At 36.8% G+C, this 21,768-nt stretch overlaps 1 protein-coding gene across 19 annotated transcripts in view; it reads left to right on the top strand.

Moving 5' to 3' along the window:
• Dh31-R (Diuretic hormone 31 Receptor) overlaps positions 1–21,768 on the top strand; it is a 179,581-nt gene that overhangs the window by 3,337 nt on the left and 154,476 nt on the right. For 9 of the 19 annotated variants that reach the window (XM_076366580.1, XM_076366571.1, XM_076366573.1 and 6 more), the window contains one exon: positions 1,772–2,054. The exons of 3 other annotated variants lie outside the window; for them this stretch is intronic. The gene's annotated coding sequence lies outside the window, so the exon portion shown is untranslated. Of the gene's footprint in view, positions 1–817; positions 908–1,676; positions 2,055–13,234; positions 13,314–21,768 lie in introns of all 19 variants that reach the window. 7 more of the 19 variants (XM_076366584.1, XM_031973235.2, XM_076366570.1 and 4 more) reach the window with 4 other exon arrangements.

Below are 21,768 nucleotides of genomic sequence, written 5' to 3'. Positions count from 1 at the left end.
AGGAATGCGCGAAATCGAATAGACAAATTGATTAGCGTCACCTGTCAAAGGAAAATCGAATACCGTTCGAACTGTTCCGCCATTCACCGGAGCAACAGTTGTCCCAGATTGTCACTAGCAATTATCGGTTAACGGGCATGTTTAATTTTATCCAAATTCTCACTTCGATTCCTTCGATGCGATTCTGTATACATTTAAATATTCAAATATGCAGTTCATTGAAATACAATGAATTATATGTCATTGGTCGGAATAAAATTTAAAAAATTCTAGAAGCGCCTACATGTACTTTTTTATAAATACCAAGGGAACATTTTTTTTTATAAATCTGTTAATATTGTACAGGGTGTTTCATAATAAGTTAAATTACAGAGGAGTGTGAATTGTGTTCGACTTGAAATATTATTTCAAAATGCTACTATACAATATTATACTATAGATTGTTCTTATTTTTGTACTTATTATTACAACTATCATTTCTTGAACTTTCAACTTTTCTCTACTGAAATGATTAGATGCGAAACTGTGCTTGTAAATGAGAAACGAATTTGAAATTTGACAAGAGAGTCACAAATGTTTCCGGTTCCTTCCTTTAATCAAGGATTCAAAACGTTACACGATATTTCGTACAGTAGTTTCCCGCGTTTCTACGATGCATAAACTTCCCGCTCTCCTAGCGAAAACAAATTTCGACTCGTAAAACTTTAATCGAGACGCTGTGAAATACTACTGGCAGTATTTCGTACGGCTTGATTGGAGAATTGTTTCTCAGTCGCGAAGTATTCCGAACTTCCTTATAACCGTAGATTTTCTATAGAATTGAAAGAGCTTCCGCCTAAAAGAGCTTCAGTTTTCCTAAAAATTGTATTTTCAGTTCCACCTTGAAGCAACGAATAATAAGTAAAAAGTAAATAAATGTTACACACAAATATTCAATTGGAATCACATAACACTGCAGATAAAAAACAAATATAACTTTCATATAGTAACACTTTTAAATTTATATATACTAAGAATAAAAATATTCTAACAACAAAGCCATTTGCGATTGTATTGTCAAAATTATATCTACACCAACTTTCACGCAACATTTCCAATGACGAATTCCAGATAAGTTGTGTGTGTCGCTTAAAGACAACCGTGAACAAAGCACAGTCTTCCTATCTTGAATTGTTCCGCGACGAATAACAGAGCTTTTCGCGCTCGCGGGGATGAAAAGTTAAAACCAATGAGATACCCGATATATTAACACTAAACGTACTACGACCGGTTAGTAGACCGGTAGTAAAATTTTATTTTTACCGAATTTTTATTTTATTATTACCGAATAGTCAAATTATTTTTCGGATCCTTTTCTATAGAATCTCTAAGAATGTATCCATTAAAATTTCTATTAATTTATAATTGTATTTGCGTATCATTGAAACAATTTCTCTAGTAATTCCCCAAAAAATTGTGTTACCTTTTCAATAATTGCACAAAGAAGAAATCAGGAATGTCATTTTAACCTGTCTGCTAATTTCAGTGTTAATACTAAATGTCAAATGACCGGTTTCAAAACATGACGTAAAATTCTACATTCTCTTTCAACCATTTAGCTTCATATCAATTCTTCCATTGTCTAATTTAGTCGGTTTTCAATTTTTGTCTTCCCTTTTGTTTATGTTTCAACTAAGAATAATGTATTGTCCAAATTGTTTTGCTTACCTTCGTTTTATAATCAATTATTTGACTGGTCACGGTATAAATAATTTTATATATAAATTGCCAGTGCGTTTAGTGTTAAAACTCAAAGTTAAGAAGAAAACGGAGCCAATAAAATCATGAACGAGATATAAAGTGCGAGGAACAATTGACGCTCCATGGGCGTCGAATATCGTTTCCGTTTCTTCGCGAACGTACAAAGTGTGCCGGCCAAGGCGGAATTGAATTACGTCGATCGGAAGATAATCGAATTCGTTCGGTTAATTGGTTTATGATAAAACGTGTAAGTTATCTACCGTCGGTTTCGACGCATCTTCTGCCACAGCGTGCAGCTTGACGTCGTGTCCTTGGTGAGTACCTTGTTCCGCTACTCAAATTCAATTTGTTGCGGGACTGTCGCTACGCCTAGCAACCCTGACTCCACAGGGGCAATTATTCCCTTCGGTATCGGTCGATTAATGTTTCACGAATGTTTTCGCGTCTACTAAAAATCTACCAAACCTGCCATCTGATTCTCGAACTTGACTATCTCGGGAAAGTGGATCGTTTTTAGAAATCGAAAAATTAGCCAGTTAACTGCTTTCGACGAGTATACTCGTTATCTTGAAACACAAAATGGTACTAATTTTGTTAACTATATCAATTCTTTATTTTTTTCCAGGTAAATGTGTAATTCTCCTTCGTTTTGCTTTAATTTTTCGTTAGAATATATTACAGGTGCATTTGCTCTGCGTTTGACGAGTATAGATTTTATTATTCAATTTTATTGCGCAGGCAATGAGAGATTTTTCAAACTAAATTGCACAGTTAACTGGTTAATGGTAAATGTAAATTTTATAGGACAGTTTCATTTTTAACACTGCAACAAACGAGCATTTAATATGATTAATACGTTTACTGCTACGGTAGTCACCGATGACTTCCAAATTACTTGAAAAGAATTATAAAAAGGAAACTGATGTTGAATCAAAATAGTTAGTTATATAAGTAAGTAAATAATAGTATAATTTAGAAACTATAACACCAAACCGTTAATAACAAATTCTAATACTATCTGCCTTTATTATGAAAGAATAAGTAAAAATTTTCATCACGCGTCTAACACGATATTATAGGGCAAGGGGTTAAAATACTTTCTGTATTAAGAAGGCTATAGTTCGTTTTTCAACTGATGTCTTCCCATTACTAGAATTCTGTAATTTTAACATATTTAATAATACATTAAATATCTCCTGTTAGGGCGATCTATCGCGAGCAGCTAGAGACTAGCTGTTGCATTCTCACATTTCCTTATTTTTTCACGTTTTTCATTTTGCTTGAATCGTTAACGTTTTTTCCGAGAAATAACATAAAGGGCTTCTCACGCTCGATTTTCGAAGAATTGGGATTTCGGTTCTCTCGTTTGTCAGATGTTTTACCAGCAGATGAATAAAAATGGTTAAAAATGTTTTAAAATGTTCCTAGATTTCTATATACTATTACATAATATTTCATATTAATGACATTTATAAATAAATAACATTTCATCGTTCAACAAACGCGGTGTTCAACGGTGCTAACTGCACACGTACGAGTTCGAACAGCAAACACGTCCGACGGTATTATACAAGAAAAGCTAATTAAGTTTATAAAAACAGAAGAGCCGTCATTTCCAGTTTAAATGGTAGTAAGTAAATCTTCCATGCCTAATGACAGTTGTACGCAATTCGTTTAAAAGGAAATCGTTCGTTGCAGTGGAAAAGGCTCATCGAAAATAGCTTTGAGTTACCACTCGAAAGCAAACTAGAATTAAATAAAATTAACAACGTTTTAAAAATGATCGACAATGTACGTATGCGCGAGTGAATATTGATGGTAAAATATAGTAATAAAATTGGAATCCGACGTGCCGTGATATCGCCTAATGGAAACCGGGTTTCGGGTCTTTATCGTAATGCAATTCGGTGCTCGTAATGCCAGACGTAGTCTGTAAATATCATCGCGGCAATAGCATCCACACCCATCCTCATAAATCGACCTCGTAACCATGTGTTCGGTTTTATGAGCGATGCTTCACTTCCTTGGTCGACGATGTTCACGTGTGCGAGCGTCAAGGAGTTCCCTAATACGTTGCAAAGGAAAATAGGTGGCATCTACGAAATTTATTTTTTCACTGAGGAACACCAAATTGGATGCAATATGTTTCTGCTATATAAAATAGGGTTCAAAGATATTTTGAGCTTTAATACAAACCCTTGCTGTGTAAAATAGAGTGCAAAGATATGATGAATTCTAAACAAACATAGATTTCTTGCATCAAGTGTAAAAATATTGAAAATTTTTGCAAATATAATACACTGCAAAAATATTTTGAATTTTAATAAAGATAGATCTCTTGCATAGAGTGTAAAAATATTGAAAGTTCTTGCTATATAAAATAGAATGCAACAGTATGTTGAGCTTTAAACAAAAATAGATCTCTTACATCGAGCGTAAAGAATTTAAAAGATCTTGTAAAAAATAGAGCGCCAAGGTACTTTGAATTTTTAAACAAAAATAGATCTCTTACGTTGAGTGTAAAAATATTAAAAAACTGCTGTGTGTAAAATAGAGTGCAATGACGTTTTGAACTTAAAAAAAATAAATCTCTTACGCTAGATGCAAAGATATTAGAAATTTGTTAGTATCGTCTAAGAAAATTCCACAAATAGTTGAAACAATTAATCTTCACATCTTGTTTTGTTCGAATAAAATATGCACACAGTTTCTAAGTTTGTGCTTTTTGGTCGTAGGTCAATGTATTTAAAATAGGTTGCGCAGATCGCAGACAAGGGTTACGTCTATATCGTTCGTAAATCTGAACTTTGTTGCATGTGCCTTTCTTATCATTAGAGTCCAGCTTTTCTTTTCTGCTTATTCATGTGCAACGTATCTCGCAATGAGACTGAGACTATTAAAATCGATACCCATGTATATACAGTGGAATTATAAATTCATTTTAATGCAAATATACTCAAATTTTCCTTCGCTGATTTCATACAAAATAACGCTGTTTCTCTACGACATGGAATTTAAATGGAATTTGTTAATTAAGTTTCTCTGTAATCTGTCGTAACTATTTTTCTACTTTTACGTTAATTACTGTAGACAACTGCCTTATTTCGTTTCTCGACGCAGAACGATTTTTAAGTAGAATTGGATGGTCAAGACCAGACACAAACGAGCAGGTTGACTCGTAACATCTGCATAATCTGTTTGTCCTTTAAAATTCAGCTATACAAGTCTAATTATCATACAACCTTCTTTAATACTAGAACTACCGTGGATTTAATACAGTTGATATGTAATCTCTATAAAAATTATAACAACAGATTATTTCCAGTTCCTTTAAACATTCATTATAGTATTCAAGTGAAATTATTTTCAAAATGATTTCGAACATTCAATGCTTTTAAGGTATCAATAATTGCGAAACAAGAAAAACCAATAATTTCAACTGTTACGGTAGTGCTAGTGTTAACACATTGTTGACTGGTCACGAGTTAACTCGTGTTCTCACTTGCATTAGCCATTTCAATTTTTGAATCACAGGGCAATACAGAATATTGCAGAAGCAAAATATTCAAAGTTTATTTAGATTGTTTCACTTTCATATTTAATTGCGAAATAACAACCGGTCACATGGGATATCTTCTGCGTAAAATTGCCGATGAACAATGTGTTAACAAATTTTCTGAAATAATTCATTGAAAATCATTTTGCACAAGTGATTTATCAAGGCAGCTCCATACGAAATATCTATCCACTTTGACCTTCTCAGACCGTTTAAATGGCACAAGTGGTGTCAACGGCGAGGACGCAATCTAGAGTGCCTTTTCTTCAATTAGAAATCCACCGGAAGTTGTTTGTACATGGACGTGACACGGTCGTACTTCAATTAGAGCTCGATTGCTTTCTCGGTGTACGGTCGAATCTTGGTTAACCTCCGCTCAAATCTTTGATCGGGCTCGTAATTAGATTTCAGAGTCGAGTCTCAGTTCCCGTCGAGTCACCGCCATCGACCGCGGATTCAGGCTTACTCTTTTGACAGTGGTTAATTGCGAGCTGAAAATTATCTCGACGAATGATCTTAGATAGCACAGTTTCGTCGTGCCTGCGTTGCATCCCGATAAAAGCTCGAACGAAATTCTTAATCATGGATTTAATCAAATCTCGTTTTCATTAGCCTGGATATAGTGTACACAGTTAGAACACGTGTATCATATCGCTCCCATTATTTACCATTTCATAGAACGCAACGGTTCGCAGCGTTCTGCGGATGTTCATGCATATACCGATTTTTATTCGAAGAGGAAAAGTTTGTACCGCCTTGGTCGGTTTTATAAGATTATAAAAACGGAGTTTGAAGACTTTACTTCGTATCGTTTTTCTTGACAAATATACGCGAGAGTTCTTCACCGTAGTGGAGACAAGCTTAAATTTCTCGTCATTAGTGCTTGTAGCAGGACAATTCATTTTTCTTTCGTGCATATTTTAGTGTGATTAATACTAGAGATGTAGCTTGTTCTATATGAACATTTTTGCTAAACAGATAGATGCGTTGCTTCAAACAATTTGTTAACATTAACTACCGATTCGGTCAAAATGACTCATCTAGAAATTATTATTTCACAATGATCAAAACTGTGAAAATGCTGTTGTGAAAAATTATGATGCAGATCTGTGTATTTGTATGAATCCATTAGTACGGGGCGCTTTAAATCTCGAGGAATATCTTTTTTCATCTTTTTAAGACATTATGGAAAAATCAGACTAATTGCTTAGTAGATCCAGTGTTCATGTTTCTTTCTCATCGGTAACTAAGATTCTGTGTTTGCTTGGACAATCAGTAATAGAATAATGAATAATTACATCATAAATATTATTAATACCTAACAGAATGAAAATATATTTGTCTAATGAAATACATATAAGAAGAATATTTAAATAGGCCTGTAAGATTTGGTACACCACTAAAAATCATTGAAAATATAGAAATTTCACGATCTGAATGAAATCGCGCCATCACACCCAGAATGACCGTAATTAAGAGGTATTTTATTTCTTATAGTTATTTCATGATTTTTACTTACGCCATAGTTTTCTTCGTGAAAGTTCCACAGTTTAAAAGGTAGGTGTTTATTTGTTTTTGTTAAATAGCCGAGCTCGAATTGTGTACCTACGAAAACACTGATTCCCGCAGACACCAAGCAGATGCATCTTGACGAAACCGCATCCCGAACTCCTCGGTATCGATTTCCACTATTTCTCATGCTATTTTAAGCTATCGCTCGTCGCCTATAAAACACTCTTCAATTACTCTTTAACCAAATTTTCCAAGGATGCGATTCTCCTCGTTACCGAGCGATATTTACTTTAATCCGCGGATATTCGTCTTCTTAAATATCGTAACTCGATTATTTAAGAATGGCTTCAAGAGGCGACGACTCGTCCTCCCGATCAAATTATATTGAAATTCTCATCTCCATTATTCTTACGTTCGAAATTGCTGGACGCTAATTTCTCAAGCACGTTATTTAAAAAGTAGTTACTTACTCTCCTCGAAAACTTTCGATTAAGTAGACTTTCTAAAAAACATTCAACTAAAATCTTCGTTATTTCGCGTTGTGAAAGTAAACGAAACACAAATTAAATAAAATACCATGAATGAATAATTTACTCGAAGGAGTTCAAACAAATGAGAAAGGGAGAAAAAAAGTTACAAATGAAATTTAATCCTTTGCACTCGTGAGGTTCACATTCGCCATTTGGTTCGATATAGAAAAATTTTAAAGTTTGATATTCAATATAAAAGTTCATAATTATACGTACAATGTCGAAATAGAATAATTCTATCGTATTCTATTTTTAATAAATTATCAATAACAAAGTAATGAGATCGATCCTAATTCAGAAAGAAATCATAAGGCAAGGAGTTAACAATCTAATTCAACATGAAAAGAAACTAAGTAACCGAAATAACGTTAGGCAAAACGAGAAGAATAGATCGTTCGTCAAGAAAATGTTGAATAAATAAATAAATTGAAACACGATTTTCTTTTCTTTCGAACTGCATCCTGTATCTTTCCCTTGTTAAAGGAATTCTCCCGTCTCCACGAAGAATTCTGTTGCTAGGAAGCGTACGTGTTCTCCATAGATAAAAGTGCATCGAACCATATACATACACCTGACCTTCCATTTACACGACAACCCTTTTACGCGAGTTTCTTATTCACGCGATGCATTAAAACACTATTTACGCGACATTGTTCATACATGATGTAAACATAACTTATACACAATAACAGTCACACCAATAAGAAAGTTCATAGTGTTCGTTTCCAACAGATGAGCCACTCATTAGCCAGGTCGATTAACTCCGCAAGACTTTTGTCTTTATTACCTACTTACAAATAGAAAAATGGGTCGATCGTATCGTTTAGAACGTTTTTACGTGAAAATAGAAAAGCGTAATTCAATTTCTGATCTGAAACGAAAGATTGCGAAGACTCGTGGCACCTAAACGGTTAATAGAATGCACGTCGGTTAAATATCATCCGCTGAAAGACCGAATACAGGCTTCACTTGCTTGTCTCTCAAGAATGAGCAGTTCAAGAAAATATTCATAGTCTTATACACTTTAACAAAAACCAAAGATCCAACAAAATCGAAATTTTTCATTTCTAAATAAACATCAACGCGTAAGACATGCGTGCATAGAGAAAAAAATCCCACAATATTTCGAAATGTGTTAACACGAACCGTACCGACACTTTTTCTAGCATGATCAGTCAAATACCTGGCTACAAAATAATGGTAAACAATTTGGATGATATATTTTTTTTTACTGGAAACAGAAAAAAAGGAAAGACAGATTGAAAAACTGATTAACCGGAAAATATAGGAATTGACTTATGTTTCGTGTTAAATAAATGAAAGAAAACACAGAATTTTAACACTCAAACTACGGAGCAGTGACACTGACTTGTTAAAATTCCTCTATAGAAACACCAAGGATGCATCCATTGAGACTAATTGATTTACAATTCAACTTAAGTATTGCTAAATCAATTTCTTTAATAATTTCTGAGAGAAACATCTGTTATCTTTTTAATAATTGCAAAAAGAAGAAATCAGAAATCGATCATTTTGACCTGTCTGGTAGTTTTAGTGTTACATCCGGTAATTTGACCGGTTTTCGGTACCGTTAGCGTTAAGCTATACGAAATAAATATGTATGTCTAAAGCTTGTACCAGCTTTTCTTTCAAATATTTTGCTCTCAATTATATCTACAAACTCTATTCACCTAATTTTCATTCGCGCAAAACGAACCCACGTGGAACGGATACTCCGCGTAAATCGGGGGTTACGTGTAGATAGTTTTAGCGTGTTCCAGACAGATTCGTGGCGCGGGACTCGCGTTGCAGCCGATGCATATGTACGTGCGTCACGGGTTGCACAGAAAGCCACCGCAGGAACAGCTACTCGCATGGTTAATGGCCATGTTCGAAAGCATTATCGGTGTGACTTTCGTCGACCTCCGTCTTCGTTCCTTCGCCTAGCTGGCGCAGTCAAAATAAACGTGAATCGCTCGTCTATCGACCTAATTTCGAAGTTTCGAGCGGGCAGTGCCGATACGAACAACATTTTCCCGGTAAACGATGTGTTTCAGCGCGCATCACGTTGCGTCGCCTGTGCAGACTCCTGCTACCCTAATTAATTACTGGAATCGATGAAGAACTTAAACGGCATCTGGCGCGGATAGAATATCGGGACTCGTCTTGGAACCAATGAAAAGTTGTAATTTCATAACGCGATGTCGCTCGCCGGGGCATCGGATCGCGAGATGATTTCCTGTTCCTTTGAATGCGATTGACATGGGATTATTGGATTCGACGGAAGACGAATGAACTGTGGATTGTTATGGAGTATGTGAATGTTTTTGTGAACATGGCTGTACGATGTTGATATTGACACTGGAACTACCGTACCAGTGAAAATTATTGGTTTTTTTGTTTCGCAATTATTGCGAAATAATATATCTTCGAAGCATTGGATACTCGAAATAATTTTGAGAATAAATAGTTTCACTTGAATAGTGTAATGAATGTATGAAGAGACAAAGCAATCTGTTATTACAATTTTTATAGGAATTACATATCAATTGTATTAAACACTCGGCAGTGCTAGTGTTAAAGAAGGTTTTATAATAATTATACTTGTATCGCTGAATTGTAAACGAACGACGGATTATGTAGACGTTATGAGTCGAGTTAATCTTCTCGTTTGTGTCTGATCTTTTCATGAAAAGAAATGTTAGAAGTTTAAGACAGTCTCGCCCACAAAGAATTAATAGAAAAGTGTTGACCATTAAGGTTTAAAATTAAAATTGGAATGCTTAATATTGGTGGAGGTTTGTTAGAAGATTTCCGTGCAATTCGAAAGAAGTGTTTAATTCTTTAATACAATGAATTATTTATTATCAGTAACAAAACAATATACCTGCTCGACAACCCCTACATCAGGCTATCACGATTCAAGACCGACCAGTCGAGCACGTTGTCGTGTTATTTATTAGGTAAGCGTAATTGTCGTCTATGATAGCTCTTTATTTATATAATTCTCGGATCGATCGGATGCACCTTGATAATCCCGGTGCCTCTGTTATTGACGCGATATCTCTCGTTAGACGCTTAGACGCTTGGCGCCTTATCTCGATGCGCTCGATCTATGCACGAGATACATTCCACTGGGGTTCGAAGCTATTTTATAGAAGATCTGAACGAAAGTTAATTGAAGTCCCAGTGGACGCTGATAATAATAAAGTAATTTTCTACGTGTTTTTGAAGACAACCGAAGAAACAACAATCAGCGTTTTTAATGATACGGAAATCACAAAAGGAAAATCTGTAACAAAATTAATTTCTTAACGAAAGCAAATTCGAAGAACATCTAATTTAATATTTTACACTTTGATTGGAAAATTTGTTCTACTGTATGGAATTTTTATGAATATTAATTAGCCATTCAACAACTTTTTGTAAATTGTAATTTCTAAAAGTTTATATTGCAACTGCAATTTTTTGAATTCCGACGAGTATACTCGTCACGCATAATCAAAGATTTCAATGAAAACTAGAATACATTCGTAAATTTCAAGAATTTAAAAACACTTGGAGACAAAGTTGTTTTAACCCAATCAGAACTAAGGTCATTATAATCCATCTGGAAATTCTTATTTCACAATTATTGAAACCCTAAGGACGTCTTTATGAAAAGTCATCAAAAGCCATCAAGTGATCTAGCAGTGATTCAAGTCGAGTCTTCGTAAAACGTGGTCAAATTTGTGTATCGAAGGTGCAGCTTTCTTCACGGAACGATGAACGCGTAATCAATACCACTCCGGCCCCGATAAGATTGTTGCGTGTGCAGTCGCCGTGTGTATCGAATCAAGCTGACTGAGAGAGAAGCGGGGGCGAAAGCCACCGGCCGTTCTCTGTTCCGGCGTCCAGACTCGTGTCCAGGTCAGGACGACGGAAAAGGCCCGTCTTTTGCTGCCATAAAAGTGGCGGATGTGGAAACGTCAAAAACTCTATGTACTTACGTGCATCTTAATCTGTCCGCATCATATTTAAATACCTGTGCAAGCGTCAGTGGAATTTGATTTAACCATTTGCACTCGATTTATTTTTAATGCTGTTGAGTATAAACTTGTGTTTATTTTTAGGAAAATGAATTGAAGTAATTTACAACAGTAGAATTCAGCGTTTTATATTTATTTTATTTATTATTACTAAGTAGTATTTTTTAAAGTACCATGAACAAAGTATAACAAATTTGTATTGTCATCTTTTGCATGGCATACGAGTGAAAAAGGTTAAATACCTTAGTAGTGGGGTAGCGTAGTTAGCAGTTTCATCAAATGTTTAAATAATCATGTAAAGTCAACCAGTAAACATTTTTCATCGTTTATATGATTTGTATATGATTATATGATTTATATAACGAAAGAACTTGATGTGAGTGCAACTCGTCATATGATGCGATCGGGTTAATGGAATCTATCAGAATGTTTCTCAATGTTCGACTCGACAAATTAAAAAGATTCTTGGAAAAGAGTCTTTGGTCCGTTATCTTCGGCTCCTATCGCTGCAGTCTTTGAGTTTCGGAAAAAAGGGATATTTTTACCGGATGCATAAATTAGCTATTGGTCATTCCTAAAAGAGATGTAGTGTAATGATAGAGGAACAGGCGAAAGTTTTGAATGTGACTTCGAGGAGACTAACTCTTTTCAATCCTAGAGCGAATTGAAAAAGGGGTGCACAAGGATAACTACTTTTACTTACATTAATTTACTTTTTCATTAAAATATACCCTAGGTGCATTCATCCTGCGTTTGACGAGTACACATTTTATTCTTTCATTTTATTGCGCACAAAATGAGAGATTTTTCAAACTAAATTCCATGCGGCGTCGATTTTGCTATACTTTCCGCTCAGGCGGCAGCGCGTGAGCATTTGATGCCGAACGCTAAACTAGACCGCGCGACACAGCGCAACAGACGATTCCTTTTTTTCACTGTTTCTTTTGTCGTTTGCACTGTGACAATGGTGCAGGCAATGCACATGTATACAATGTATAAACATAAGATAATGGGGTGGGGAATACCAGAGAGACAAAAGTGCGAATACCAAGAAACGATCAGTCTGAAAAAGCCACGGGAGTACACTAAATTTTAACATAAATCTTTTAATTGTCATTAATAATTTAACCCTTTAAAATGCTGGTCTCATGCACCGATGTCGACCAAACGAGAAGTTCGCTGTCAGTCCCTAGAATCTACGCCGCCCAAACGAAAAGTCTGTCAGTCCCCAGGGACTGACGCCGCTTGAACGGAAAGTTCACTGTCAGTCCCTAGGGACTGACGCAGCACTCAACGTGTTAAAAGTACGCCGCGAGAGAGTCGGAAATATTCTCCTTTCTTCTTTCCCCTTGACCGTGGTGGATAATCCGCGCAACGCCGGCCGAGGAAAAATCGTGGCCCGCGATAACACGTCGCAGCCACCGTGTGTATACGTTCCTTTATTTGCTTTCGCGGGCTCCGTTCAGCCGTCTAGGCGTCTCTCAAAGCTCCCGAATAAAAATAAACCGTCCGTCCGCCGCTGGAGCAGCAGCTTCTCGAACCGCTTGTCGCGAATATTTTTCCACTTCTTGTCGGGAATGATTTATTTATACCTCGAGATCACTATTTCGGTGTCCGACGCACAGCGACGAAGTACTACAGGATTCACCCTCCACCCATTATATCGGGGAAATGAAAAAAAAAATAAAAGAAGTTTACTGCTCTGATCGTCATCATGGTCGTCGCTATAAAATTGATCCTACGACCCTACGTAGTAAAATTGTGCAACGGGACATATTGTTTGACGAGTTTTTATGGTTCCTTATGTAACGATCCTTATTCCGATAGGTCTCGGTTAGGTGAAATTATGTGAAATTTCTCTGTTACAGATTTGCCTTGTACGATTACCGAGTTGACACGTTGAATGACATGGAGGTCACTGGTGACCTTCGGCCAAATTCAATTACTGTAATTATGATTATTTGATTAATCATTCCTATATTGTAAATAACGCTACCTAATGCGATGACATTCAACAAGACAAACCTGCGATAATAACGCAATTCAATTAAATAATTTAACATTGTATTTTTGTCATTTCGCATATTCTGCGCCTTAAAATCGTACGGCATTCAACATGTCAAAAGTGATCGTGTCTTTGTTGTGTACAATTTTTATATGTCTACAGTTGTTTACATGGAATTTAATTGATTGTAAAAGTTGATCGTAAAAAGGGAAAGTTACTGGCAGATTAAAATTGTTCCGTAGAATTCGGCTCATTTTAAGAGACAAACGGTTGTTCGTTAATGAGTTAATTTGTGGTCTTCCGCTAACACGTTTCTGTTTGCCCTCCGGATGGTTTGAGCGCATACATTAGTTTCTGCTCCTTAACGGCTAAGCGAGTGAATAAAACATTTTAATGGTCACGTTTTTACCAGACGCACTGGTAATTGCTTAAATAGCGTTTACTAATTATGAGACACCCAGTGAAAAACGAGTTGAATTTTTTACAAATCCTTGTCTACAACTGCAAAAGGTGGAGAAATAAGTTACGTTGGCATGGCTTACATTTTGTGCAATAAAATTTCCATTACTAACGTACTTTTACATGGACAAGTTAAAGTTGAAATATTGTTCGCGCCGATACTGCCCAAGGAAATAAGTGTACACACAACAGATTTCTTTTTAATGGCTGGGAAAAAAATCGGAACGGCACTCATGAAAATTGAACTATCAACTTACTTTGTTTCCTCCGAGACTTCTTTGTTACCCAGGAAAAATATTAAGGAACTTCTTGGTTTCGTACGAAATTATAAGACACGAGGAGCGATCACTATCACGCGTTATTTATATCGAAGTACTTCTGGTTCCGTTCAAACCTGGCACTAAATAAAATTCCTATCATTAACGTATTCGTGCCACAACATTATAAATTGTCGTACCACTCTGTATTCAATTATGTCCGTTAAAGATGTACCTAATAGTATATATAAGAGTCGATTGTAGACAAGTTACGAAGATCGCTGACCATCGTAAAAATTCTTTGCTTCGCATAACCCCCCGGTGTGTTAGCACTACAACTACTCAGCGATTAATACGATTAACATGTAACTCTTATAAAACTTGTATGTATAAATTTTGATTTTGATTTCATTATATATTTATTATAGTATTCAAATGAAACTATTTATTTTTAATAAATACTTAATGAATATTGAACGTTTTTAAGGTATCAATAATTGCAAAATAAGAAAACTGTAGTTCTAATGTCAACCCATTCGAGACGAATTATACATCAGGCGTGTGAGCAGTACTCAAGCAGAAAGACCAATCATACACAAATAAACTACAAATTATTGGTGTGTAGAAAGTAAACATTGAAACTTGTATCGGTTTTAAGCTAAGATTTCAAAATTATTTTCATAGGAGAACAAACATATTTTTTTCAATTTTCAATGTAAACCGGGAAGAAATTTCGTCTCTTACGGATTATCTTTAAGACCTCGGTGACCGGTCGCGAATATACTCGTGTTTATTGGTCCGAGTTGTTCATAAGTTTTGTTTATTTGCACCTATATTAATTTACGCCTGAAAGCAATATAGATCTTTGTAAAACAGTTCAACATTGTATTCATTAGATTAAATCATTTAAATCGTTTTAGCGTATTACGTGTGGATAAAGTATGTATGTTAAAGGTAAAACATGTTTTTTGTAAACAAATTCATCGGTCAGCAAGGTGTTAAATAAAACGCTAGTCCTGAATCGGTTAAGGGTAGATCACAAAAAATAAAAGAATAAATCACAGATTCCTTCACACTAAAACTACCGAGTAGTGCAATTCACTTTTGCAAATTTTTTTGTAGAAACTCTAAGAGTGCAGCTGTTGAGACTTCAACTGACTTACAATTTAGTTTGCATATTACTAAAGTAATGTCTTTAGTAATTTTTCAGAGAAGCACCTGTTATCCTATTAGACATTGGGATAGAAGAATTTAGGAATTGGTCAATTTGACTTGTTTGGTAGTTCTAGTGTTAATTTCTAGTATTAACCATGGCTTTCCGATCTCGCAGGACTTTTCCGCGATCAATCATCGGTCGGCAGCGGGGTTCCGGTGTCGTGATGTTCAAATAATACCTTACAAACCGTTTCGTGTCGGCGGCGAACGAACTGGCTGCGCGAAACCGTCAGATCGCACGAGAAATATAACCGGGCGTTCCTTTCCGGCGACGTGTATGAGATTTTAAAGCGTAAACTTCACGCGAACTTGATAAGTTTAATACAGTTCGCCATTGTGGAAGGAAAGACGCGAATTTGAATTTTGCGCGGTCTAATTTGCCGCGGGTTGAAAGAGAATTTAAAACCTTTCAACCGTGCTCGAATGCGATGCAGCTTAGTTTGCGGTGGTGAACTGTTTATTCGCTTGCTCTTCAGCCCTGGTAACAAGATTTTTAGAAAGATTATAGTAAAACACATGTCGAGTGTGCTGGGGTAAGTCTAGGAGAGATGTCACACTTTTTTGGAAGAGTTATTACATCGTAAGTATCATTTATACCGAACAAAAGAAAATGCATTTATGAAAATAAATTAGGTTAGATACGAAGAATAAACCCATTTGCATCATTAACACTAGAACTACCGAGTATTTAATATGATTGATAATCCTTATAAAAATTGTAACAATAGATTATTTTTAGCTTCTTCAGATATTCGTTATAAATGAATGCTACTTTTATGCTCCATTCGTTGTTATCAATAACGCTAACGTTGACCACTTGTCTTATGATCCTCTTCCCGAATGAAAATTACCTACTTACTATCAAGCGTAACGTTCATTTTACTTCCGGCGCTCCAAATACCTTAACAAAAAAAATGAACTTCGTAAATTGGAACGAAGGAATGCGAATTCCCACGAACGTCCGCAATAACATTCCGCGAAGTATGTCGGCGAGCTTCGAAAACAGGATTCCCTGCTTTTCCAGATGCTTATCGACGTTAATGTCAAAAATATAACCATGTGTCACAGTGATATATGTTTGTCAAATGCGGGCGACGCGTAGTTTAACTGTTCCTGTGGAGAGTAAACTGTTCGTGGATGGCTTCCTTCCGAAACAATGATTTATCCGGCATGAGAAATCGGTTACGAAGTTTCTGCTGGTCGCGTCGCAAGATTCTGCGAGACGATACGAACCGTCGTGATAGCACAGTGGGAAAGTTGCCCGATCTAACCGCCAAAATCAAAGACAAGTTTCTATTTACCTTTTACAACAAAATATGGGAATGTAATGTAACAATATATAATAACATGCAATTATATGACATATGACAATAAATCTATTTATTGTCGCGTCAGATAAATACTTGTTGTTTGCCAAGAGAAATGTTCTGGTCCGGCGCTGGAAGATACAGTTCGCCCCTCATAGCGACGACCACCAAGCTGAAAGTGACCGAGCGAAACGAAAAATTCATCCGTTGCACCAGAGTTGGCACTCGGGACGATATACAGACAAGAGAGGTTGCTCGCTGTGTAGTTTGTTCACAGTTTTGATTGGTGTCGTGTAATCAGATCGACGAATAGCAAAATAGTATTAGACATGAGATGAGAAAAGATGAAAACTGACCAATGAGACGCACATTTTAGATTCGTCTCAACTCTCGTGCAACGAATGGTACGAACATTGGCGGATTTCGTTTCGACGCTGCGGTAACTCTTCGTTCTTACCGAATTTCGAGGACACAAAGGCTCGGCTACTATGTTCTGTGGAGTCCCCTTGTCCCTATGCACTTGTGACGTCAGGGAGTTGGCGATCCCGGGAGCATAACCCGAGTTGGGTCAACCAAACCCTGGTAGGGACGAGCTACTTCAAAATGTAAGAGAGGGGGTAAAGCTTTTATCTTAGTAGTGAAACCAGTAAACCGCCATAACTGGTATTTCTACTCTCACGTTAATTCAATCGGCCTTAGGTTTAACCCTTCGCACTTGGAAGTTTTTCACTAGAAACATTTTAACATTTTCTAATGAGGTAAAGACGATATTTCGTGAAACTAACTCGAAGAGAAATCACACGTATATTGGAGAACAATGCTATTTTATTTCAATATTTCTCAAATTGATGCTTTACACGGAGTATAATATTAAATATCAAACTTTATAGTTTTACTGTATGAAATCAAGTGGTGAGTAGTCACCTCTCGAATGCAAAGGGTTAAAAGTGCACGAGCGCCGCGAGTGGATGTCTCCTCTTGCTCCTGTCCATTTTTAACCTCTTCAAGGATACTGACACAATATTTGTACATTTGATTTTAGTTTAGTTGAGTCCATTGAACGGAACTTGTTTTATTTTCGTATAACTTTTATAACTGTCTTCAAAACGGAAACTAACATCGTCTGTTCTAAAAAAGGCTGTTCTAAATTCGGCCCTGAAGAGGTTAATCCTAAAGCTGATGAAACTAACGTGAGAGGCGAATAGTACTTCCATGGGACTCGCTATCCCTGGGAGGCAATATTGATAAGGCTTCAGCCTCGATTGATCGGGCCTGATCCCAATTCCGAGCCCATGGGACTCTTCTGGGGTAAATCTTCAAGGCGGAATTTGAAAGTAAAACTATGGACTTTCCTTCGTGCCTGTGCACCTGTAGCTTGGTGGTCGACGTTACAGACGTGAGAAGCGAACTGTACAGTTGGCCTACCACGTCCTAGCTTCATCTAGCTAAAAGTGCACAGGGACAAGGTAATTCTTCCACTCAGGATGTTAGCGTCAATAGTGTAGTGATCCCGGACGAGCCCCCAAGTTTATAATGGGGCTACTATTATTATAGATATTGAAAAGGTAGATCTTCAGTAATAGAGAATTAGGAATAAATATATGTATTTAATGAGATAAGGAAACAATACGGACAACACGTAAAAATACAACTCAATGCCACGAAGGCCAACACACGACTCTCTATCCGCTATCACGCACAAAAATGTTCCTCTCCGCTGTCTCCCACAAAAAATGTCCTTCACGCACGCATTCCCACTCACTTTTAGCACACACCCCGATTCGCTCTGTCTTTCTCACCCTTGCACCCTTCTCACTCGCATCTTTCGTCCATAGTCAAAACTCACGCAGTCACGTACACGCTTTTCTCATGGTCCAGTCGCTTAGTTCCAGACACTCTTCCTCGTATTCTTTCAGCCACTCGAGATTTTCTAAACGCAGTCACACTATTTTCCAAACATCCCGACGCCGGTTCGTCGCAATACGACCTGGTCGCCCTTACGCACGCACAACAAACCATTCATCCTACAATACTTTAACCTACGCTAAATATTCTAGATACTACAATAGCTATAGAAAAACAGTTATTGTTATTGGCCGAGCCGCGTGACGAAGGATGCAGACGGAACAGAATGCGACAAAGTGAGATGTAAAGAATATTGATGTCGGATTTCGTTTCGCTGGCTTGTTACGTTTACGAAGCCCCGGTAACACAGGCCCTATGTTTCCTGAAAGGACCGAAGTGGAGCGTGTGGCTGACTCCCCTTGTCAGTGTGCATTTTTAACTTGGAGGTCACTGCTATAAACGCGAGAGGCGAACTGTATGCACTCACAAGGAACGGCCAAGGTCTCGATGGTGTTATCCTAGACATGAAACGTGATTTCGAGTTAAACACCGGCTCCGAATCGGAGGTGATTCACGCGCGAAGTCTCACGGACGGCTGGGAAACTTTAATTAAACAGATTTCGTCTGTTGAACGTTTAATTCGAATATTTACGCGAGTCACGCCGGCTCTGGTAATTTCTGTTTCAGCCGGTACGAGAGCCGGACCCGGGAATCCAGTCCGATTAAAGGATTATTAACCCTCGTGAAAGCGATTGGTCAAGCGAACTTTAATCCTCGACGTTGAATGCGGTCGGTCGAAGGAAGTGAAACTCGATTGAACACTATCCGAGTTGAATTATTTTTGTACTTCTGATTTAAACCACGCAAGAGTATGCTGTCGCGTTAATGAAGGACTACGTACACTAATTTCGATTTCGGTAGCCGTTAGACGCGCGACTAAATTGTACAATTCCCTGTGACCGTAGGGTTTACGCGAATAGGTTGTTTAGGGTAAATAAAGTGATTAAAAAGAAATCCTCAATGTATGATTCTTTAACGCTACGTTTACAGAACACGTCGATTTGACATGTATTGAATTTTATAAACATTGGTTATTGTTTGTTTCAGTTTTGAGTGATGGAATGACATGTATCCTAATAGTCTATTTTTAAACCCGTAATTTATAAAATTTAGACAAAGATCAATTTCCATAGGAACACTAGAATAAACCGTTCAATAAACGACAGAATGCTTATTGTTAAGAGAATGTTATTAATTTCTTAATAGAATATTAAATTCTTTCTACATTTTTATAAAGACTAAAAACAACTTAACAGCCATAATAATATATCTTTCTCATCACCCAAACCGTATATATTTTAACTAAAAAAGAACTGAAATCTTCTAATAGAACTGACAAAAATTGAAAAATCATTGGTGTCCATGTTTCATGATGAAATACAGCAGTAAATGTCAGGCTTTGAATGTTTTTTCGATCGTCAGCCAACCTTTTAGCTACCCCGTGCATCGAGCAGTCGGGAATCGCAACTTTCCGGCGTAAAGTTGTTTAGAAGGGTTGGTTGTTCCGGAACACGACATAAATTTCACTGGACGCGGGTTGATTGGGCATTTGACTTTTCCGTAGGTGAAGCAGGGGACGAGCGCGCGGGGTGAATTGATTCGAACGCCGCGTCGCGTTGGGCGACTGTGTTCACCGGGCCGGTGATGGTTTCATTGCTCGGCATGCTTACTTTTCGCCTATTCGATTTACGATGCGCGGTTCCGTTCCACGCGGAGATTGAAAACGCCCGGAAAATGAATAAACGCCCCGTACCCGGCTAACCGAAAGCAACAGTGAAATATGCCACCGAGAGTCTCACCTCCTGGCTTTATATAATGTTTGCTCAGGCACTATAGGCGATGTCTCATTACATCATTGTACTGGCGACACGGGCACGTCTCTTTTAACCCTTTTAAGGAAGAATTTTCGGTTCTTATTTTTTGTGATTTTTGTTTTGTACTGTACACATGTACAGTGATATAGTAATTTTATAAGAGGCTAATATTTTTTTTTATACTGTAAAAAAAATTAGATGATACAGCGTAGCTGCCACTAAGCAATAACGACTGTACATTTTCCAAAACTACAATTTCAATTTATTACAAAATTTAACAAAACTGAAGAATACATCTTCAAATTTCTTTTCGTATCTATGAAATCTCTTCTTTTTTCCTATCTATGAAATAGAGCGGCGGTAATAATATAAAACCAGTGAGCCGCTGTATAATAGAATTTTAAAAGGTGGTGTTGCCGCGACGCCATTAACTTTCAAAGGGTTAAGGGTGTATGATTCATTTAAATTCACGAATAAAGCCTAGCCGTGAAAAAGTAGATAAACGTCGCGTCTAGCGAATGAGTCATTGGACGCTAAAGCATCTTCGCTAACTTTTTAACACTAAAATTACCGAACAGTCAAAGTGACTTTTTTTTTAAATTTACAATTTTATTTGCGTATCGCTGAAGCCATTTTTTTTAGTAATTTCTCAGAAAATCGTGTTATCTTTTCAATAATTGCAAACAGAAGAAATCAGTTTTTCAATTTTCGTCTTTCCCTTTGTTTTCGTTTGCACTAAGAAAAATTTACCGTCTAACTGTTTACTTTTATTTTGTACCCAATTATTAGCTGGTTACGGTAAGAAATACATACGAAGTGGCAGGTACGTTTAGTGCTGATTCCATCCAAGAATTCTTCATTCGACTAAATATTGCAATATAAGGAATTCTTTATTTTATAAGAATTTTTGTAAATGCTATATCAAGGTCGAAATTCAACAATTAAGTTGAGTTATTCTTTTGTTAACTTTAACGCTACTGTACTAAAAATATGGTATTCTGAGTTATAATAGTTGATTACTAGGATTAAGATATTTTTATTGGAATGTTTTGATATATTTCGGTATTCGGTTGCAAACGCGATTGAAATTTTCAGATACATAGGTTTCTCCATCTAATACTCATACAAAATGCACCGCTTGAAATGTTAGTGAACCACTTTATCCTAGGACTCGTGTTTACAGAGTGAACTCCGACTGTATAAAATAAGCCTAGGATTTTTGAGGAGACGTTGACTTCCCAGATACATAAATGAATTTGATAATAACTAAATTTCCTTGCCGCTCTCCATCCTGCCGTGGAAAGTTAGCCGCCATATTGATGCTGCGCGACTAAACAGGGAAAAAAGTTCAACTGGTACAATTTTGTCAGTACACGAGTCACTCCATCGGCGTGGAATATTTGTTTCGCGTGGTTTATTTGAAAGTGGTCGAAAATTGCG

Source organism: Nomia melanderi, chromosome 4 (assembly GCF_051020985.1).
Source record: "Nomia melanderi isolate GNS246 chromosome 4, iyNomMela1, whole genome shotgun sequence".
Classification (NCBI taxonomy): Eukaryota; Metazoa; Arthropoda; class Insecta; order Hymenoptera; family Halictidae; genus Nomia; species Nomia melanderi.
This window is presented reverse-complemented; position numbering and strand designations above follow the sequence as displayed.